Here is a 21925-nt window from a genome sequence, read left to right on the forward strand (position 1 = left end):
TACCGACACTATTTGGAAGTCGCAATGGAGTCCTACATTCTCGGTAAGTGTTAAACTACAGATTTCTACCTAATTTTTTTGTCAGAATTTCGGTGATATAATATTTTCTTACCCACTTAACAGGGTTTATCTTGTCTAGGTACATCTGAGTTAGAAGGTTTATCACAACTTTGTGAAGGTATGACTCTGCTCTTTATTATTTTATGTGTCTTTTTTGATTTTAGTTGTTATTCATGAGATTATTTTTTCATTTCTTCAGAAACTGTGGATGCTACGGGGTATTTAAATCCTCTTGGTAGGTTGTCTGATACATCTTATAACTCATGGTGTTATATTTTGATTGTGTGTCGCAATAGTGTGTAATTTATATGTTCTCTGTAGTAGGGTTGACACGTTTGGTTGAAGAAACAAATCTCTTAACACCACCAGGGTTTGAAGTTGTTCCCGGCACATCTGCCGCTGTTGAACCATTGGATGCTACGTACGCCAGCAACGACCAAGCGCCGCAAACATTTACGCCGTGTTTAACAAGCAGTCCTACCCGATCCAATCAAAGCGTCCCAAGGAACATCAGGGTGCCTGTTCCACAAGGAAAACGTGGTAGTTTTGGATCTGGTGGTGCTCAAACATCGCGCTCAAGTAGTGGTAAACGTCTTAGATTGGACGATATCCACAAAACAAACGGTAATAAAAACACAATTAAATATTATTTGTATTATTTATAACATGAGGTTTGTGTGTTAACGAGTGTTTCATTATTTGATCTGTTCATAGATTTGGACATTTTCGATCTGTCGGTGTATGAGGACTGTGTTGATCCTGGTCTGTGCGCCGCTGGATGGTCTGATGAGTTAATTAAAACATGGAATGATAACAGCTTTACAGTAAAGGAAGACAACGGTGCTGCTGTTGTGCCGAATGATGTGTTAAATGATGCTCTGATCGAACCTGGGGACTCTGTTACGGATGAAATAAAATCCAATCAAGATCACGAACAACAACAACAACAACAACAACAAAACCAGGTGGGGGGTTGTAATTGCGCTAACAACCCTATTGAGCTTATAACGTTGATGAGACAGATGTCACAGGAGATCGCTAAAATCTCTATTGAACAGCGTAGGCAGGCTGCTTTAAACCGCAGGCTTGACAATATTTTTCAGAAACAGGTTGAACGTATTGAAGCCTTGTGTAAAGAACAAACAGCTAATACCAATTTAGTTAAGGATATTCATGGTTTGTGTAAGAAACAGGTTGAGCACAGTAAAACAGCGTTAGAATTGTTGTATAAATTAAACAGACTTTTGCAGTTAAAAAAATCAACACGGATCCCTGTTGCAGGGCCGTCTTTTCTTGTAGATAATAATAGTTAATATTATAATTGTTATTATTATTATTATTGTGTTGATAATTTACTGTGGTTTATTTTTCAAGTATGTGTTAAATAAATCAAATCATTAACGTACATTCAAAAGTAATAGCATTATTTTAAACCATTGACATTTAAAAACCAACAATTTGTGTATCGAAAACCAAATAGGTCTAAACAGTCATGGCATCTACAGATTTTGCATGTGATGACCCAATATATGAAGCGTGGAAACAGTTGTCTCCGAGTGAAAAAATGCTTTGTCTTATGGACGAATATGATATGGGTATTGGATCGTTTAGTAAAAATCAACAAGACGTAGACATACAAGACAGCGATAACAGTAACGCATATGGCTTATTACAAACTACACTGGACGAATGGTTGACAAACACTAGTCAAACATCACATACACAACCGGTTAAGCATTGTAGGTATGATAGTAGTGGCGAACAATCAACAGATTTTGCATGTGATGACGCAACATATGATGCTTGGGGGCAGTTGTCTCCAAGTGAAAAACTACACTGTCTTATCGAAGAATGTGACATGGCTATAGCAGACCTAGAAAATGATATTCAAAATAATACACAACACATAAACAATGAACAAACAGGTAGCGGTGTGACAACACCTGGACATTCAGCATTTGACCCAACAGCTCCTAACTTTGGTTTATCTGACGGTCATATAGCAGAATTGGTGAGAAATGGTGGTGTTGTAGACGATTATACCGTAGTGTCTAGGAATCGGTTTAACAGCATTGTGCTTCACCGGATGCTGAATTTACATGACGCGCCATCCACAGACATAGCCTCATACACGTCCTATATACACGATGTGTTGTCAGAAATTGTGTCATTCTCCAGGGTCTTGGCTGGTGATGGCGGTGTTATCGACATCACCCTAAGAGGTAGTAGTTTAACATCTGATGTAAACACGGTGTTGTCTTCAAGGGACGGTTACAGTGTGGACAGATTTTCAGACGCTATTGAAAGGGTTATGCAGAGCAATAACAGTATTAAAACGGATGAGAGTTTGGCTCTGACTGTCTCGATAGTCGTGGGTAAAAATGGTGGTGTTCGTCGTAAGGTGCGTGACCTAGCACACGATCAGGTGATCAAAAGGAACAGACTGAATCTTTTCTGCCCAACAAACATCTCAAACAATCTGTGTTTTGCAATCTGCATTGCTCTTTTTCTGAATCCGCATGTACCACATAACACATTAGAACCTATAGCCGAACAGATACAGATAAACATTGGCTACACACGTGACCATAGAGTAGGTTTTAATGATATTGGTCGTTTTGAATATAAGTATGGTATTAAAATAGTTGTGTTCCACAAGAGTCATTCGGGTAAATTAGAAAAAATGTGGCCATCGTTATCACGTAAGTTTAATAAAACCAAAACCCCACAAGTGTGTGTCGGGTCGTTGTGTTCATTGTGGTGAAGATTTAATATCGGACACCACACATGAATGTTACATACAGCCGATCAAAATAAAAGAACCCAGTAATTCCTACATCTTTTTCGACTTTGAGACACGCTTTGAAAATGGAAAGCATGAAGCTAATTTTGTCTGCGCTATTACATATGATGGTACAGAATTCACTGCAGAAGGGTCTGACTGCATAGAAAGGCTTATGAGAAAGTTTAGACAGCTCAAATATCAAGGGTACACATGGTTAGCACACAATGCGGCCGGTTTTGACAAATTTCTATTATTGGAATATTTTTCTAGTGTGGGTGTCGCTGTCAAAATCACCATGATGGGGTGTAGACTGATCTCCATGTATGATGAAACATACAAACAACGTTACATAGACTCATATTCATTCATTCCAATGCGTTTGGCTAAAACAACATCAGCCTTAAATCTAACATGCTCGGAGAAAGGACATTTCCCACACAAATTCAATTTAAAACAAAATGAGAACTATGTGGGGCCATACCCTGAAAAGGGTTTTTATGGTTATGACACTATGAACGACAAAGGCAAAAAAGAGTTTGACGAATGGTACGACACAGTCTCAAACGGTGTTTTTGACTTCCAAAAGGAGTTGTATGTTTACGGCAGGAACGACGTTGTTTTACTGCGCGAAGCATGTATCAAGTATCGCGAAGAATTCATTCAGTGCACAAAGCTAGACCCGTTTAATTATACGACATTAGCATCATGTTGTATGGCAGTATACAAAACACATTTTCTACCAAAAGACACGCTGGCGCTGACACACAACAACGCATACATTAACCAGCACAAGACATTCTCTAACGTCTCTATTGAATGGCTTGAGTATGTTAAGCATGTAAGAGATGTTGATGTGCACCACGCTTTAACTCACGGGGAAATGAAGTTTGGCGCATATTATGTGGATGGTTATTATGAAAAAGATGGTGTGCGAAAAGCTTTAGAATTTAATGGTTGCATGCATCATGGTCATGAATGTCGTTACAACCCGAACCAGAGCCATCCTATGTCAAAGGTCTTGTATGGAGATTTGCGAATGAGGTTTGATACCAAGGTGGAGACGCTTGTTCGTGCATATGGTCTAGAAGTTGAAGTGATGTGGGAATGTCAGTGGGCATCTGCTAAGAGGGATGATTTGGATGTTGCCACGTTCATTTCTAATTACACAGCTCCTGAAAGGCTCAAACCAAGAGACGCACTTTTTGGTGGTCGAACAAATGCGTATAATTTGTATTACAAAGCAAAGGAGGGTGAGAAGATTAGATATTTGGACTTCACAAGCTTGTACCCATTCTGCCAGGCCCGGAAGAAATACCCGGTAGGGCACCCCCAAATATTTTTCAAAGACTTTCAACCTCTTGAGGATTACTATGGTCTAGTCAAGGCAACAGTATATCCGCCAAGAAAACTCCTCCACCCTGTTTTACCATACCGTTGTAATGGAAAGTTAATGTTCCCGCTGTGCCGCACATGTACCTGGCATGAAAACCAGTTGCATTCATGTATGCATAGTGATGAAGAGAGATCTATAACGGGGTCATGGGTCAGTATTGTTGTGAAAAATAATTTTATTACTTTGTGTTAGTGGATAAATATCCTTAAATGATTAGTTAAAATTAAGCAATTATAATTGTGTGAAACCTTGTATCTTATATGTACTCAGATGAATGATTAACCAGTATTTTAACCATGCATTTAAACAGTTTAGAATCTGCACACCTTCTGACATGCTGACTCAGTGTTTACACTTTTCTAATTTCTTAGATCTTTAACAGATCTGCACTTAGGCTTGTAGTATAAATTCCAAGTGTTAGTTAGGACAGTTGAACTTTAGGGCACCTCAGTGACCTTAACTCCATTAGTGACCCCTCTGAATCTTGGTGACAGAAAAGGAGTGTGGGTAATAAAACCTACAGAGTCAGAAGGGCAGGATGAGTGTTTTGGGGTCATAGGTGCATGGGAAACATGCACGCAGAAACCTGAGTACTAACATGTCTAATTATGCATATTAATATATGTTAATCAGCCAGAAACGCCTTGCCAGCAGGGTATTCGTCATTTGGGGTATAAAAACTGTGGAGTCAGATGGGAAGGTCAGAACTTTGCGTGGAAGGGCACTAGGTTGCGTTTCTTATGTATTAGTTCTCCTGGTACCAGTATTGAAATAAATACTTTGGTTTGCTTTGAACTTCACTCGACTGGTTTTTGTAACGCTTCCGGAACGAGCACGCCTCCCTCAGGAGAGAGGGTGTATTTTGGATCTTTTGGAGATCTTCTAAATTTTAATTACTTTGGGAACGGTCCAAAAAGAACATTTAATTCTTCAGTATTGAACTAGTGAAGGCTGTTGAGAAAGGGTATGTAGTTTCCCAGACAGTTCAGAGACGTTGTTCTGCGAGTATGTAAAGACGTTTTTACAGTACAAGCAGGAGGCCAGTGGTTATCCAGCACATGCTGTCACAGAGGAAGAGAGGGCCGAATACATCAGGGATTATTTTGAAAAGGAAAATATCCAACTGAATCCTGACAAGATATGCCTTAACCAGGCGCGTCGCTCTATTAACAAATTGTTGTTAAACAGCTTGTGGGGGCGTTTTTCAATGAGGGAAAACCTGCCCGTGTCTGAAGTGTTAACGGACCCTGAACAGTTTTCACAACACATCTTTGGTGACGGCTATGAGGTTAAACACTTTTCATTTGTGTCCGACACCGCAGCATTGATTCAGTGGTGCTATTCGGCTGGAGACAGCTGTCCAACACGCGATATTAATGTATTCCTCGATGCATTTACAACAGCTCACGCTCGTTTAGAATTGTATAATCTAATGGATAAATTGGGAGACAGGTTGTTGTATAGCGACACTGACAGTGTTATTTTTGTTTCTCGTGAAGGTGATTGGGAACCCCCTCTGGGGCCTTATTTAGGCGATTTGACAGACGAGATTGGTGGTGGTGATTACATTACAGAGTTCTGCTCGGGAGGTCCTAAGACGTACGGTTATCTTACAGCTGGCGGTAAAACATGCATGAAAGCAAAGGGCATTACGCTAAATTCTGAAAACTCAAAAGTTATTAGACTCGACACACTTATTGACCTTGTTGATAATTATGTGACGAATCGCGATACTAGCCGACACATACTTGCTCGCGCTGACGGCATTGTGAGAAATAAAAAGAATCTCACGCTGAAAAACAAATCAGTAGTGAAGCGGTTTAAAGTTGTGTACAACAAATGTGTCCTGTTGCCTGATTTTTCAACACTTCCTTATGGGTACTAAAGACGGTCCAGGTGTGATAGATGTTGACGGGTTTGATTTTAGATTACAACACCCATTTTCGTGTGTAATAAGCGGACCATCAAATTCCGGAAAAACTTTTTTTGTAAAACAGTTGATTGAGCGTTCTGATGAGTTGATTTCAAATAAAATAGAAAATATAGTATACATTTATGACTGCTGGCAACCCCTTTATGATGAAATGTTAAAGATAAGAAATATTATTTTTGTTCAAGGGATACCAACGTCGCTATGTGACGACACACTTTTACCGCTTAACAGAAATAATTTGTTAATAATTGATGATGTTATGAAAGATGCCAGCAATAATGCCGAAGTGGAAAAGGTGTTTACACAGTATGTATATCACAGAAATTTAAGCGCCATTTACTTAATGCAAAATTTGTTTTTTCAAGGAAAGTCTAGTAGGACAATTAGTTTGAATACAAACTATCTCATATTATTTAAAAATCCAAGAGACAACAATCAGGTTTGTGTATTAGGTAGACAGATGTACCCCGGCAACACCAAATTTTTCATGGAATGTTTTCAAAATGCTGTTAGCAAGCCGTTCGGTCACCTTTTAATTGATTGTAAAGCTAAGACTCCTGAAAACTTTCGTCTCAGAACAGATCTGCTTTCAAACACGCCTGTTGTTTACATTCCGAAAATACGCAGATAGATCAGTATGTCGGACAGACTATATAGAAACCTGCCGCTTCTTAAACTTTTATTTAAAGCCACACCAGCACAGAGACGTGTTATTTTACAAACGGCGTCTAATGAACTTATCTTAACTCTGTGTGAGGTTGCCCTTAATGTTCTTAATGGCACTGTACCTCTCACATCAACACAATATCGTGAGTTAAAGAAGAAGAAGTCTGAAATTAAATTTATCGCTGATAAAAAGGTTGGTGTTTCACGGAAAAAGAAAATAATTAATCAGAAAGGCGGCTTTCTTTTACCATTGTTAAGCGTTGCTTTACCATTTATAGCTTGATAGCGGGGAGATAAACTGAAGACATGGAGTATGCTGAAAAATTATTTTTGGTACCTCAGCACCAGTTGGATAAGTTAAAGAGTGATAACAGTCGGGGCGCTGTCCGACAAATTGTAGAAAATGATTTGGACGTGTCGATCAGAGATATTTTGGCCAGGAGGGATCTCGACCCCCACGAGAAGGCCAAACTTTATACATCCGTGTTACAGAGATATTTAACCATCGCTAAACATGGTGATATGGAGACCAATACTTTAACATTGTCATTGCCGCATGCGGATACTGTTAATAAGGAAATAAATGTTGTCGATCAGACTGGTAACAAACATTCCATAACCGATGATGTTCTTAGAAATGTATCTTCGCGAAGCAGACAGAATGTTCAGTATGTTTTAGATACAATGTCTAAATCAAAAGATGTGTCTTCCTGGAATGAATTAGGAGAATTTGTCTTAAATGGACGTACGATCCCAGGGTCACATATTCTGGACTTGGTGAAAAGCATCACCGCCGCACACCGTGTTATCGATGATCGTAGACCTCAGGGGTGGAGCGAGTTTCTAGAGGCTTTTGCTGTTTTAAACATCCCTCTTTCTACCATACCAAATAAGTTTGTCAGACAAAAAATTAATTTGTTAAAAAATAAAAAGTCTGCTGATTATGCTACACCAGTGAAAGACACTTTGCAATCGCCTGTTAAGAGTGTTGAACACCCCAGATTTCACTCCCCCGTTTTAGACAGAAGTGTTTGGTTAAACTTCTAATTGTTATATATTTTATTTTTATTTTATTTGATGTGTGTGTGATTGTGTTGTTTAATTGATTGTTTTGAATATTTTTCACATTGTTTGAAAAACTGTCATTTGTTGTTTTATTATTGTTACATGTATATTTGTAAATAAACGAACCAGAGTTGAAAATCTTTTTTGAAAATCAGTGTTTTTATTCGTCAGCTTTACACTACACAGGGTTATACAATAAACATCTCTCCTTTTTGAACATGTTGTATACAAATAAACGACCTGTTCTTACAAACACACGGATACAAATGTTTCACAAAGGCTGAAACCATATTGTCATTTTTAGTTAAATTAAAACCATATTTTGACATCACTTCTTCATAATTACACAGTCTAACCATGTGGTATAGAAAAAACACACAATGTTGACCGCATGTAGTTGATGTAAAATCTTGAACTTGTCTGGTAGAATACCTCAAAGTCGTGCATGTTGTTTTAAGGAAATCACTAATAATTTTAGGGAACTTGTCATAGGTAGGTGCATTTCCAAAACTGTCAAAAAAACACCCGACACGGTCTTCACTTATGTAGATAGCAAGCCAATGTTCGCCAGGAAGATCAGATGAGTGTGTATTGACAATAGCCGTCACAGGTAATTTCCATATACCATTTGTTGGTAATTGGTCACATGCTAACACACCGAGAAAATGTGTGTTAACAGCCACTTTGTCCATTACAGCAGACAGCTCCAAGGTATTCATTAGTAATAATCCACTAAAACTTGTCTTCGGTTAGAGATTTCAATGATGCTGTCAAAAACAGCATACACAACCAAATTTACAGTATGCGGGAGCGGCTGTCTGAAACGGACCTCCAGTCTAATATTACCTGATTTGACCAAAGACATGTGTTGACCGCATTCTTCATCAGGTGTGAGGTTAAAAGCATACAGAGTGTAGCCCTGTAGGAAATCCTGCCTATCAATTGGCAATGCCTGGTTTTTCAGATGTCTTCCAGATGCAAGCGCTAACTGGAAGAATTCGCGCACGGCGGAACCAGTGTGGAAATCGGGTTGGTGTGGTTTGGCTGGAAATTGTTGGCCATCTAAATAGACCGCAAGAAACTCCAAGTTGTAATGTTTAAACGCGAAGGGGTTTTTATTATAGGCGCCTGTGAATGCATCATTATCAACCATGGCTATTATCATAGACTTAGGTAGAGTCCCCAAGAACAAATTTTCTTGGTTAGAAACACGTGTTCCAGCAGGTATGGAAAAATTTTTTAGACACACTCTGTCAATGGGGTATTTAGCCGTTGTTGACAACAATGTCTGGGCATGACCCAACCTTACAGCTGGTGACACAGATACTTTTTTGACAAATAACGATGCAGAGAGAATATTCAAATCAAATCAAATCAAATCAAATTTATTTATATAGCGCTTTTCACAACTGATGTTGTCACAAAGCAGCTTCACAGAATTCCAGTAAGACAAGATTTGACATGAAATGTAAAGACAAATGTAAAACCCTCAAGTGAGCAAGCCAGGAGCGACAGTGGCAAGGAAAAACTCCCCCAGCTGAGGAAGAAACCTTGGGAGGAACCAAGGCTCACAAGGGGTGACCCATCCTCCTCTGGTGAATCTACTGGTGATGATAGTTAGTAGTCCATGAGAACTTCAGTGTAGGGACAGCTTCAAGGCACTTGGTGGTTGCTGGAGCGTGGGCAGCTGGTCTGAAGCGTGGAGGAGGATCTCGACAGTCATCCATCAGTGTCCAGACAGACAGGTGGGCAGTCGTTTACTCGGAAAGATGTAAAGGGATGGAATTAGTTTTGAACTGTTTTGTGTTTGTAAAGTAGAAAATATGAAAATTTCCAGAGTGTGGCTAATGACTCCGGCAGATCTGACTATGACAGCATTAACTAAAAGGAGAGAACCAGGAGGACACACAGACACGGGAGCATCCTGAAACACTGGCATCCCTCCGCTCCACCGTCAACAAACCTGAGTGATCGCGAGAAGCGGCGGGACGACAGCACCAGCATCTCAGTTTACTATAATTCCCTGTGTCCATGGACCCCCCGGATCTGCCGCCTTTATCTATGGGGGAGCATTAGCTACCAAAAGATAAACTAAACAAATGTGTTTTTAGCCTAGATTTGAAGATTGTGACTGTGTCTGAGTCCCGAACATTTTCTGGAAGATCATTCCAGAGTTGGGGGGCTTTATAAGAAAAGGCTCTTCCCCCAGCTGAGGTCTTCTGAATTCTGGGAACATTTAAAAATCCAGTATTCTGTGATCTGAGTGAACGTGGGGGCTCATAATAGGAAATTGTATCTTGAAGATATTCAGGAGCAAGCCCATGTAGAGCTTTATATGTTAATAACAAAATTTTGTAGTCAATGCGGAATTTAACAGGCAGCCAATGAAGTGATGATAAAACTGGGCTGATATGTTCAAATTTTCTAGTTTTAGTGAGGACCCTAGCTGCAGCATTTTTAAATTGCTGCTGGTGCATCCTGACAGTAGTGCGTTACAGTAGTCAAGCCTTGAAGTAATAAAGGCATGTACTAATGTTTCTGCGCCCTGGAGGGATAAGGCATTTCTAATCTTAGCAATATTGCGAAGATGTAAAAAAGCTGTCCTAGTGATACTACCTATGTGTTGATCAAATGATAAATCCGGGTCAATTATGACACCAAGATTTTTTGCTGCTGAACCAGGTTTAACTGGAAAGTTAGCTAGATTTAAAATTAAGTCTGATAATTTATTTCTTGTCACTTTTGGACCCAAAAGCAGGACCTCTGTTTTGTTGCTATTTAGGAGGAGGAAATTACGCAACATCCAGCCTTTCACGTCTTTTACACAGTCCTCTATTTTCTTTAATCTGTGTTTGTCATCGGGCTTGGCTGAAATATACAATTGTGTGTCGTCTGCGTAACAGTGAAAGTTAATGTCATGGTTTCTTATAACTGTGCCTAGCGGTAACATGTATAATGTAAATAATAATGGTCCTAAAATAGAGCCTTGTGGAATTCCAAATCTTACTTTAGAATAATTTGAATTTAGATTGTTTACTTTTACGAATTGATAACGTTCCGTTAAGTAAGATTTAAACCATAATAGGGCTGTCCCTGTGATTCCAACCATGTTTTCTAACCTTTCTATGAGAATATTGTGGTCTATTGTATCGAAGGCTGCGCTTAGGTCAAGAAGCACCAACAGGGATACATGGCCTTGATCAGAGGCAAGAAGAAGATCATTTGTTATCTTGACTAGAGCTGTCTCTGTACTATGATGTTGCCTGAATCCAGATTGGAATTTTTCATATATATGATTCTTATGTAGATATGAACTAAGTTGTTGGGCCACAGCTTTTTCTAAGATCTTAGACAGAAATGGCAAATTAGAAATAGGCCTGTAATTAGACAGTGTACTAGCATCAAGATTTGGTTTCTTGATCATAGGTTTAATAACTGCTAGTTTAAAAGCTTTGGGTACATGGCCCAGACTAAGCGATGAGTTTACTATAGTTAAAAGAGGATCAATAATAGCTGGTAGTACTTCTTTGAGCAACTTTGTGGGAATTGCATCAAGTGTGCAAGTTGTACAGTTTGCGGAGGTGATAATCTTCTCTAGTTCTAATTGTGGGAGTGGGCAAAAGGTTTCAAGTCCTTCTTTTACAGTTATATTATGTTTTATTTCATTCACATCAGGTGGCAGCCAGGATGGATTTGATCCTGTGGCTAGAGTTTGTTGTCTAATATTCTCAATTTTATTATTAAAAAAGTCCATAAAATCTTTACTGGTGAGAGTTGCTGGAATTAGTTGTTCAGAACCTGCTTGATTTTTTGTAATTCTAGAAAACACACTAAACAGTGCTCTCGGATTATTTTTATTATGGGAGATCAGCGAGGCCAGATATGCTGAGCGAGCTTTAGTGAGGGCATTTCTATACTCTATAAGGCTGTCCTTCCAGGCAGAATGGAACACTTCAAGCTTGGTTGATCGCCATTTCCGCTCTAGTTTTCGTAATGTTTGTTTTAAAGTACGGGTCTTATCGTTATACCATGGTGCGAGCTTTTTCTGTCTTATACTTTTATGTTTAAGTGGTGCTACCTTTTCTAAAGTAGATCGACAGGTATTTTCTAGGTAATCAGTTAGTACATCTAGGTCCATTGGGTCTGATGGAGTTGGAACTGGGGTCGATAGTTCTGGTAGGTTTTCTATAAATTGTAGGGCGGTAGATGGTTTTATTATACGCCTTGTAGAATAGCGAGGGTTCTTACATATATTATGGCTAAAACGTAGCTCATATGAAATTAAGTAATGATCGGAGATTGCTGAGGATTGCGGTAAGATATTAATTTTGTCAATGTTAAGACCTAGTGTCAGAACTAAGTCTAAAGTGTGGCTGCAGTAGTGTGTAGGCCCTGTTACATTTTGAGTAATACCAATAGAGTCTAAGATTGAGGTAAATGCCTTTTTTAGTGGGTCACTTTCCTTCTCAAAATGGATATTGAAATCTCCTACAATTATAACTTTATGATTGCACACCGCTAGGTTTGTAGCAAAATCGCTGAATTCTTTCAGAAATTCTAAGTAAGGCCCCGGTGGTCTGTAAATGTTGCATAATAAAAATGCGTCCTTTTTTGTGACCGGATTTGTAATAATAGTGGAGAGAACCTCAAAAGAAGAGAAGGTGTCACATTGTTTAAGACTAATTTCTAGGGTATTTTGGTAAATTACACATACTCCACCTCCTTTGCCTGATATTCTTGGGCTATGTGCATAATTATAGCCTAGGGGGGTGGCTTCATTTAGTGCTAAATATTCATTTGGTTTAACCCACGTTTCCATGAGACAGAAAACATTGAATTTATGATCACTTATAATATCATTTACGATGAGTGCTTTTGAGTTTAGTGATCTTATGTTGAGTAACCCAAATTTTAGTTCTGAGGTGTTGCTGCTAGGTGTTGTGTATGATTTAATATTGATTAGGTTGCTGAAACAGGCTGATTTTGTTTTTCTACTTTTACATTTAGTTCGGGGGAAAGACACAGTCTCAATACAGTTGAACCTGGGTGACGTCTCAAGACAGTTCGCAGACGGTCGGTTTAGCCTGTCTGTCTGCGGCCTGGTCCCGGCTCTGGATTGTCAGCAGCTATCTACTCACTTTGTATGCTAACGCGTCATGCCGCATTAGACAGAAATCATCCTTATTACGAGTCATGCGAATTTTTATATCAACACCGTTAAGCATCAATTTCTCCTGAAAAAATATGTCGCTATGAATCGGGGTCAGCAGTTCTACCACATTACTAGCGTTTGTAAATGCGGCCCTCTTTGCCAAACTGCGATTGTTCCTTGCGGGGTTTGTTTCATCCATATGCCCTGCAGTGTCCAGATAAAAGAGGCCTGAAGACAGTTTCCAGGGCGTCCCGACCATAGTTGGCGAGACATTCTATCATGCTACGGTATGGGTAGGTACTTGAACTCTGTGATACCAGCCTGTCTCCTAGGGACACGTCGACCTGTGAAAATATTGTAGCTCCAGGATAGTTTATCAACCCCACAGCGGCTCCGTCATCAATGTCGCTTCCATCAGGTTTTGTGATTTTAAGACGAAGGTATAATAGTGTGTTATTTAGATCCATATAATCTTCACCATGGCCGGCTATGAAAAACTCCAGTGGGGCAGTGTCGGATATTGCTGACAGCGGCGGAATTTCGACATAAGTGTTTTTCTCAATAGCGGTTTGTGTTAAAGGTACTGTAAACAAGTCCAGTTCTGATTTAATACACTCCTCAGACATGCGATGAAGTAGAGCCATAATCCGAAAATGGTTTTAATAGGTTTCCTACAGGTCGAGGTTGTTGTCTGCTTCCCCTTACGCTTTCTTTTTGACACTATGTGTTTTTTCATCTCAAGCTTGGTTTTCTTAGCAGGACGGCCACGCCTCTTACCAGGGGGTCGTTTCACAGATTTTCGAGCCATCACCAACATACCCGACCCATCTTGATTGTGTGCCATCATACGCGTCAGACCGTTACTGACAACATCGCTTACAATGTTTTTAGCAGCTGTTTTTAGATGTGGTTTGGCTATATTAAAACCCTTCTTGAACAACGGTATAGCTATTCTGAATAAATTTCTAAAAATCCCACCAAATCCCGCACCATACATTGTTGGGCTACCTGTATAGTCGGGCATGTGGCCTCCGGCCTGACTTTGATAGTAAGAAACGTAACGTTCAGGATCCATGGCCAGTCTGTTGAAAGTTTCCATTTTCAAAACCTAATTCCTTGTTTTACAGGTCTAAAGTGTAGCTTTACAACCACTTTCCCATAAGAAAAATTTACGTGCTGGTTCTGATCGGTTTTCACTTCTATAGCGATATCGTTTATCTGTGATTTTGTTGTCGACACGTAGTGTGGCTTACTGTATCTAACTGTGACAATATCATGGTTGTTCCCTGATATATGTACACATCTTAACAGGGGTACAAAACTGTCTCCAATTAATTGGTAATCAACAATGTCTGTGTAAACAAACATTGAGTAGAAACCACCATAGATGTCGACAGGGTGTGGCGCGTACTCTTTCTGTACGACATCCGGGTCATTTGTTTTAACTACATACTCTAGTATCACACCCGGTTTAAAACCCAAGATGATGGCTAGTTTACCATTAAATATCAAACCGATATCAGATAAAGTCTTAATAAATAACCTGTGACTTATTTGGTCATAAACAAGACCTATTGAATGGTCTGCTAGATGGATATTAATCTCAGCAACTAATGCCGGTATATGGTTATAATACCCTGTAGGTAGTGTTATTTGTGTTGTTTTGCCCGATTTTTTATCAATTACGCTAAATGTGGCATCTAGCTCACAAAAGGTTGTCCACGTTCGTGGGTATTGAAACTCTATCACCCCTACTTCCCAGTCACCTTTTAGATCGATTGGTTTCGCTAGTTTTGTTCTATAATTAGAAATTTGATTATCGGGGTATACCGACATAGACGAATTGCTCGGCAGTGTGACGCAAAAACCATTGTCCCCCATATTTGTCCTTTGATGTAAATGAACTAGTTCACAAAGTACAACACCTTTTAAGGCCTTTGTATGTCCACAACATCATTTTCAGGAACCCAGCTGTTAAATTTTGACGGCCAACCTAACCATTTCACTAAAACCATTGTTTTTTTACCCTGTTTTTTTTTATCCAAAATCTTTTCAACTTTGAATGCTTTTTCTGTAGACATGCGTATTTTTTGCAACTCTTCTTCATAGAAACGGCCGTGTATAATGTCACCGTCATAATCTCTCAATTTATAAACGGGTGGTTGTCGTCGGATACATTCTGATATAGTGAAAAACTCCTGTGTATAGTTCTCCTCATACCCCTTTGTAAACGGACCCCTGACTTTAGAAATACGCACAACGTCACCAGTCTTGTACTTAAATATGGTTTTCTTGTCTAATTTGTTTCTCACACCATACAGCGTTTTAAACACGCTAGATTCGTTTTCTTTCGTCACATCAGCTGGCTTGGTTTTGATACTACGGTGGTAACTATTATTGTAACCGCTCATAATATCTTGTAAAACATCAATGTACCTTTTGGAGTTTACAGCTGTTAGATAACGCCACATACGACTTTTTAGCGTTCTATTAAACCGCTCTATGACACTGGCTTTTAGCTCACTACCTGTAGCAAAATGTGTGATTTTGTTTTTTGATACTAAATTTTGAAAATGTTTGTTGAAAAACTCTTTACCCCTGTCAGTCTGTAACTTTTGAGGAACTCTGCCTTCTTCTAATATGTTCGCAAATGCCTTTGAGACTTCTATACCAGACTTATTTTTTAACAGTCGAGCCCAAGCATATTTGCTGAACACGTCAATACATGTCAACATATATTTATATCCGTCATTTTCCCTAGAATACGCACTCATATCAACAAGATCAGCTTGGAATTGAGCGTCAATGCCATATACTATAACCCGGTTTCTTTTGTAATTATGTCGTATGGGTTTGTGGAGTGTGTATGCATCCTCTCCAGATAACCAGTCTGAAACCTGTTGATCAGACAGACACAATCCTGTATTCTCTAAAACACCCCGTTTCAAATGATTTTTACCGCCTAATGAACCAGAATTAGACGGCGTGTAATATACCGTTCTCATAAGATTTGATGTGTCGATAGATGACATTGTTGAAAATAATGACCCCAGATTTGTTTGTTTGACTGTTTTATTCACAATGCATCGATGAAATCTAAAAAGTTTGCACACACATCTACATTTTTCTCAACTAGATATTCAACAAATGTTTCAATCACTTTACAAACATCAATTGGTTTCTTTGTTGAAAGTTTTATCACACAAATGTCTATTATATATGTACATAGACAAAGCACATAACCAATTTTTACCACATTTTCACTCTTAGGCATGAGAGACAGTAATTTACTAATAGTCACAAGGGTTGTTTCGTCAGAATCTATACATAACTGTGTCAAATGACACCAATCATGCGATGTTGATTTAACAATATTCATTTGGTTCTTGAAATTTTGTAAACGTTTAACATTGACATCATACACACTATTAATGAGTGTAAAATCATCCACACTATCGTCAATACATTTATACAACAAACGTGTCAATTCGCAGTTCACACGGTGTTTCAGCACACGCTTTGACAGACTTTGGTGTCCGCAAACTATCCCCATTTTCACTTAAACAGCTCTGCAAGTCTTTGAATCACCTTCCCAACAGTCAACGGCATCGCTGACAAACTGTTCAGAGGTTTGATCAATCAGGCTTTCTCTTAGTTCCTGCAGCTTTTCCACAATGTACGGCTCGCATTGTAATTCACAGACGACTGTTTCAACACATCCTTGAATTTTTAGAAGGGGTAGTTCTATTCCAAAACACTTTAGAAGCCCATCTATGGCATGTTTTAAGGCAGGCGTGAACAATGTCCTTGTTATATCTTTATAGTATTTTTCAAAAAAGAAGATATCAGGTTCAAACAGACACGAATGTCGAAGTTGACTAGGGTGATCCACTTCACAACCAAGACATGTTTCCTTCAGCTTGTTGTTTATGATGTGTTGTAGGATTACAACGACAGTGGACTTTATCAGTTTTAGCGCCGTAGAGCTTACTTGCCCGTCCACCACATCAATCGGAGCAGATATAGCGTTGTCTTCAGGAGCTTCGGCGATTGTCAGTTGTCTAGCCATCAACGTTGCCAAATCATCCACCGGGTCTTGTCGAAAAACATGCGGGTTCGCAATGTCCACACAACTGAGATCATCACCATATTGACCAACAAACTGTTGTCTGATACCGCTTTGGCAACCGCCGTCGATTCACCATAGCTGTAGTTTACAAACCCACGACCTGTGTCAATCGGCGTATATTCAATGTCCGACAGTCGATAATTTCCACACCACATAGGTCCACGGGTGTCGGGATGGTCTGCTGGAAGAATGTCCTCAAACATGATGGCTTGCGTGTTGTTCGTGTCTTGACTTCGTGTGGTTTCAGTGCCGGCTTATGTTTCTTTTAACAGACATCACTGGAAGGCATTGATCCACTTTTGACCATCCCACAAACGTCATAAGCCCGAGAATCAAACAGGTTAATTTTAACACTCCTAAAATATTCGCGAGGGCTGCTACCAAATGCTTTACCACGCCGTTTCTTCCTTGGCGCAAAAGCAACGTTGGTTTCAGAACTAATAGTTGGTGTAACTGTAGATTCTCTTAAAAGAGACTGATTTACACACACTGTAGACATTTTAAAAAGCGTTTAGCCATAGAAATCCACCAGGGTCATTTTAAATACCACATGCAAGCATGTTGGGGGGTGTGAGGGTGTCAGGGGGTGGGGTGTAGGTGTGAGGGGAAGACCTGGCCATGGTGGGTGCCCGCCCGTCTTTAAGCAAGGCCAAATCCCCCGGTGGGTACCTTAAAGGTATGGACCCCAGACACCTCGTACCTTTCGTCGTCGGCTAACGTGAGTCTCCCTCCGGGTGGGACGGAGCGGGCCGACCTTGGAACTCGGGGTTATGGGAGGACCGCCTTTAGGTGCACAGGTTGCCGGCCACCACCCCGCTCGCAGGGGCCTTGAGTGGTAACGGAGCCGCCCGCCGGTTGTTAAACCAAACCATTGATCTTTAAAGGCTTTAATTCTGCATGCGCGAGTCAAAGGGGCTAATGCAACCCCCAGGGCGTTGGCCGGTGTTCGCCGGCCTTGTTGGGATCTTCCGTAACCCCCAGGGGACGGGAGCGCACCACGAGCGAAACTCTTTCCCTCTCGGGTTAGAGCGGAGCTTAAGAGCGCATGCAGGGATCGGGAGGTGTATATCGGCACCTCCCTGGGCTTCGCGAAAGACGGACCGCATAAATAGTCTAAGACCCATGCGCGAGTTGAAGGGGCTGATGAGCCCCGGATGTGGAACACAGGTGAGATCTCCACCCAGCCTCACCCTCCGTGGGGACTTGGGAGCACACCACCGGGCCCGCTCATCCCCTCCGGGGGGAGAGCGTGGCTGGAGCGCACACCGGGTACAAACTTTAGACCGGGACCCGTACGCAAGCTAAGTCAAACTTACCCCGATGGCTGTGCACGAGTTGACGGGGCGCAGAGAAACCCCCCGAGGCATGGACCGGCGCAACGCCGGTCTTAGTGGGATCTTTCAGATTCCCCCCTTGCTGGGGACTTGGAAGCGAACCACCGGGCCTCGTTGGAAACAGCGAGGTTAAGAGCGCACGCTAGCCATCTACACCCCCGGGTGTCTTGGTCTCCTAACACGTAAAGGGAAGGTTGGGCACCACTGAGGCGATCCATCTGGATGCCAAGCAGGGTTTAATGACCCCCAGCCTGGGATCACCCGACCATAAAATTCCCTTTGTTCATGAATCCCTTCCATCTCATCCAAGGGACGTGAACCTAACCTAAACCCTTAAATTCTGTTGTTCAAAAGGCTTTAACCCAAAGTCCCGTCCGTAAGGGCTGGCAAAATTATACAACTCTTAGCGGTGGATCACTTGGCTCATGCATCGATGAAGAACGTGGTAAACTGCGTTAAATAATGTGAAATGCGGAACACAGATCATCAATATTTTGAACGCAGATTGCGGCCGCGGGGGCCACGCCTGTCTGAGGGTCGCTTTACCCATCGATCAGTCTTCCCAGACCGCGGCTGGAAGTTCGCAGGGCCTCCACCTCGGACGGCGCTTCGTCTTCCTAAACGCAGACTCGGTCCTTAAACCACCGTGTGGCGAGAGCTCAGGACGTAGGGAGAGCCATTAGGTCCAGGTCCCATCCGTCATTGACGAGCGAAGAGGGAAGAGCCCAGCGCTGAATCCCTCTTTCCCCTGACCGGGGTGGGCCGGGAAATGTAGCCCCTCGCTCCGACTTCGCCGATAACACCGGGGCCACGGAGCAATGTCCTTTCCGCATTCTCCCCTCCTTCGGGATGGGGATGGGGCCCCCCCCGATCGTTCGGTCGAAGCGGGCCGGTTGGGCTGTCCTCAGCCCCGGGCTAGGCCCGCTACGGCGAGAGTGGGGGGTGATCCAGGCCCACAGCACCGAACGCCTAAGGTCAGCGGCTAAGTTCGGACCCCGACCGACCCGTCTTGAAACACGGACCAAGGAGTCTAACGCGTATGCGAGTCAAAGGGCTTGAACCCCGGAGGCGCAACGTAGGTGAAGGCCGGCACGCGTCGGCTGAGGTGGGATCTAAGACACCCCGTCCATGGTGGGTTGACAGCGCACCACCGGCCTGCTCTTCACCGAGTGGAGAGTGGAGCAAGAGCATACGCGGTGGTACCCGAAAGATGGTGGTCTATGCCTGGGCAGGGGGCGAAGCCAGGGGAAACCCTGCGTGGAGGCCCGTAGCGGTCCTGACGTTCAATTCGGTCGTCCGACCTGGGTATAGGGGCGAAAGACTAAACGAACCATCTAGTAGCTGGTTCCCTCCGAAGTTTCCCTCAGGATAGCTGGCACCAAACTCAGTTTTATCCGGTAAAGCAATGATTATAGGCTGTGGGGCCGAAACGGCCTCGTCCTACTCTCAAACTTTAAATGGGTAAATGATGGTGCCAAGTGGACCACTTTTGGTAAGCAGAACTGGTGCTGCGGGATGAACCGAATGCGCGGCTTAAGGTGCCCGACGCGACGCTCATCAGACCTCAGGAAAGGTGTCGGTTGATATAGACAGCGGGGCGGTGGCCATGGAAGTCGGAATCCGCTAAGCAGTGTGTAACAACTCACCTGCCGAATCAACTGGCCCTGAAAATGGATGGCGCTGGAGCGTCGGGCCCATACCCGGCCGTCGCAGGTGTCACAATCCCCAATTTGAAACACGGACCGTACTGGCGCTGAAGCCTCCGGCGTGAGCCTGGGTCGAGCCGCCGCGGGTGCAGATCTTGGTGGTAGTAGCAAATATTCAGATTGAATCTTTGAAGGCCGAAGTGGAGAAGGGTTCCACGCTGACAGCGCTTGGCCGTGGGTTAGTCGGTCCTCCTTAGGACCGACTAACCCACGGCCAAGCGCTGTCAGCGTGGAACCCTTAGGCGAACGCCGTTGCTAGGGTGATGGTCTCGTCTGCCTCTCGCTGACCGAAAGGGGATCGGGCCAATATTCCCGAACCTGGGAGCGGGGAGATTGAGTGCCGAGAGGCACTCTCATGGCGGTAACGCAAACGAACCCGGAGACGTCGGTGGGAACCCCGGGAAGGATTCTCTCTTCTTGCTAAAGAGCTGGAGAGCCCTGGAATGGGATTTTCCCGAGAAAGGGGCTCAACGCTCTGAAAGGCGCCGCATGTATCTGTGAGGCAGCCGGGACGTTCCCCATCGGCCCTTGAAAATCCGGGGGAGGTATAGTGAATTTCCCCCCAAGCCGTACCAATATCCGCATCAGGTCTCCAAGGTGAACAGCCTCTGGCGTGTTGGAATAATGTAGGTAAGGGAAATCGGCAAAACAGATCCGTAACTTCGGGATAAGGATTGGCTCTAATGGCTGGGCTCGGTCGGGCCCTTTAGCTGAAGCGTAGGCCGAGGGCTCAGAGCGGCCTGGCTCCGGGGAACTGTTCTGGTTCGCCCTTGCCCTGAGGGTCATGCGGGCAAAAGCGCACGGCGCCTGGGTTGACTCCTGCGTCTGTCGGTTAAAGTGTGTGGGTCGCAGCCACGCGAAGAAGTCGGTGTTCCCTCCTGGCGGTGCTTAGGGGACTCGGTCGGTGACGGTGGGAGGTGGTCGTGGACGGGACTCCGGCGGGGGTGCGTCCTTAGGGGACGAACCTCCGCCGCGTTTCATCTTCGGCCCTTCCTTCCCGAAGTTGGCCGGGCTCCGAGGCCCATCGCCGGGTCCCGGCCACACTTGTGAGCGCGGCCTTCCGTTCTCCCATTCGGATGTGGGGGGGAAGACTCGGGAGTGTGGATGCGTCGCCGGCCGTATGGGCTTGGGGGAAGCCGAATTAGAACTGCTGCGGACCAGGAGAATCCGACTGTTTAATAAAAACACAGCATTGTGAAGGCTCTTGGATGGTTTTGACACAATGTGATTCCTGCCCAGTGCTCTGAATGTCAAAGTGAAGAAATTCACCCAAGCACGGGTAAACGGCGGGGGTAACTATGTAAATAAACCCCGGAGTTCGTTAAGGTGAGCAGGGTGGGAGACCCAGCCCCGGGGACTCCGAGTCAAAGCATTGTGTGCCTCCACCTCCTCGTGGTAAACCGGGCAACGTCCTGTGCGGCTAAGAGAGGCTTCCCATGTGACGGACTGACCGACCGTTCACATTAGCCAGGTCTCCCCGGGCACTTCGCGCTAGCAGGTTGTAGCGCGGGTACCCAAGTGCTGGTTCCCTGGGGCGGGGACCACCACTATGGCAAGCCCCTCAGGGTGCAACGTGCCTAGCTGGTGTTCGATCACCGAAGTTGCTTAGGTCTCGAAGGGCATCCCATAGGCTCCAAATGGCGTTTCACAAAACCCTATAGGTTCCGAGGGCAAAGATGGCGCTTGGTTAGGAGGAGATGTC

At 43.1% G+C, this 21925-nt stretch overlaps 1 pseudogene; it reads left to right on the forward strand.

Moving 5' to 3' along the window:
• The first annotated feature begins 18915 nt into the window (after positions 1-18915).
• Positions 18916-19057, forward strand: LOC136679843 (5.8S ribosomal RNA; annotated as a pseudogene).
• The last annotated feature ends 2868 nt before the right edge of the window (positions 19058-21925 follow it).

The sequence above is a fragment of the Hoplias malabaricus genome, chromosome Y (assembly GCF_029633855.1).
Source record: "Hoplias malabaricus isolate fHopMal1 chromosome Y, fHopMal1.hap1, whole genome shotgun sequence".
In the NCBI taxonomy this organism is placed as follows: domain Eukaryota; kingdom Metazoa; phylum Chordata; class Actinopteri; order Characiformes; family Erythrinidae; genus Hoplias; species Hoplias malabaricus.